The following is a 1,617-nucleotide window of genomic DNA, read 5'->3' on the forward strand; positions in this document are numbered from 1 at the left end:
ATTTATTTCTAGGAGAGAGAGAGAGACAGCACGAGCAGGGGAGGGTCAGAGAGAGAGGGAGTCACAGACCGAAACAGGCTCCAGGCTCCGAGCTGGCAGCCAGCACAGAGCCCAATGCGGGGCTCGAACCCACGAACCGCGAGATCATGACCCAAGCGAAAGTCGGACGCTTAACCGACTAAGCCACCCAGGCGCCCCACTTAATTCTTTAATCCATTTTGAGTTTATTTTTTTATCCTATGAGGGCAGGGTCCATTTTTATTTCTTTGCATGTGCATATCCAGTTTTCCCAGCACCATTTATTGAAAGACTGTCCTCTTCCCATGGTGTGCTCTTGGCATCCTTGTTGAAGATTGATAGTCTGTAAATGCATAATTTATTTTTGGGCTCTCTATTCTGTTCCATTGGTCTATATGACTGTTTTTGTGCCAGTACCATACTGTTTTACCATACCTTTGTAATATATTTAGAAACAAGGAAATGTAATGCCTTCAGCTTTGTTCTTTTTGTTTAAGATTGCTTGGGCTATTTGGGGCCTTTTGCATTTCCATATGAATTTTAGGATTGTTTTTCCTATTCTGTGAAAAAAAATCATCGGAATTTTGATAGAGATAGCATTGAATCTATAGATGGTTTGTATAATATGAACATTTTAACAACATTAGTTCTTCCAATCCAAGAACACAAAAGTATCTTTCTACTATTCTGTGTGTCTTTTTCAATTTCTGTCATCAGCATTTCATAGTTTTCAGTGTACTGAATAAATTTAACATTTATTCCTAAGTATTTTGTTCTTTTTCATATTAAATTGGATCTTTTTCTTAATTTCTTTTTTGAACAGTTCATTGATAGTGTATAGAAAGACAGATTTTTATATGTTCATTTTGTATCCTACAACTTAACTGAATTAATTTATTATTTCTAACAGGTTTTTTGGGTGGAGTTTTCTATATATAAGTTTATATCATCAGCAGACAGAGACAATTTTACTTTTTCCTTTCCAATTTGGATGCCTTTTATTTATTTTTCTTGTGTAATTGTTCTAGCTATTGGATTTCAAGTACTATGTTGAAAGAAGTGGTGAGAACGGGCATCCTCATCTTTTTCCTGATCTTAGAGGAAAAGCTTTTTTTAGGTTTTTGCTGTGAAGTGTGATGTTAGCTGTGGGCTTGTCATAGCTTTTCTTATGTTGAGATACGTTCTTTCCATACCTAGTTTGTGAAGAATTTTTATCATGAAAGAATGTTGAATTTTGTGAAATTCTTTTCTGAATCTATTGAGATGATCATATGATTTTTACCCTTCATTCTGTTAATGTAATATATCATATTTGAGAACATAAATTGTTACACCCATTTTGGATATTAATACAACTCTCCAGTCAAATTAAACATTAGGTGACCTTTATAATCTAGCATTTACAGTTTAGGGAATCTATCATACAGAATTAAAAATACCAGTACCTAGGTCATATATACAAGGATATTTATTATAGCACTGTTTTAGTGGCAAAAAGAGGAATAACCCTAGTATCTATACACAGAGAAATGGTTGAATTAATTATGACATAGCTATACTATTTAATACTATGCCGCTATTAAAATGAATATGTTAGAG

General features: G+C 34.0%; 1 protein-coding gene across 1 annotated transcript in view; it reads left to right on the forward strand.

Annotated features, from left to right (window-relative positions):
- LOC144240619 (ectodysplasin-A) overlaps nucleotides 1–1,617 on the forward strand; it is a 130,154-nt gene that overhangs the window by 28,056 nt on the left and 100,481 nt on the right. The gene's annotated exons all lie outside the window — the stretch shown is intronic.

The sequence above is a fragment of the Crocuta crocuta genome, unplaced genomic scaffold (assembly GCF_008692635.1).
Source record: "Crocuta crocuta isolate KB4526 unplaced genomic scaffold, BGI_CrCroc_1.0 scaffold394, whole genome shotgun sequence".
NCBI classification, from domain to species: Eukaryota; Metazoa; Chordata; class Mammalia; order Carnivora; family Hyaenidae; genus Crocuta; species Crocuta crocuta.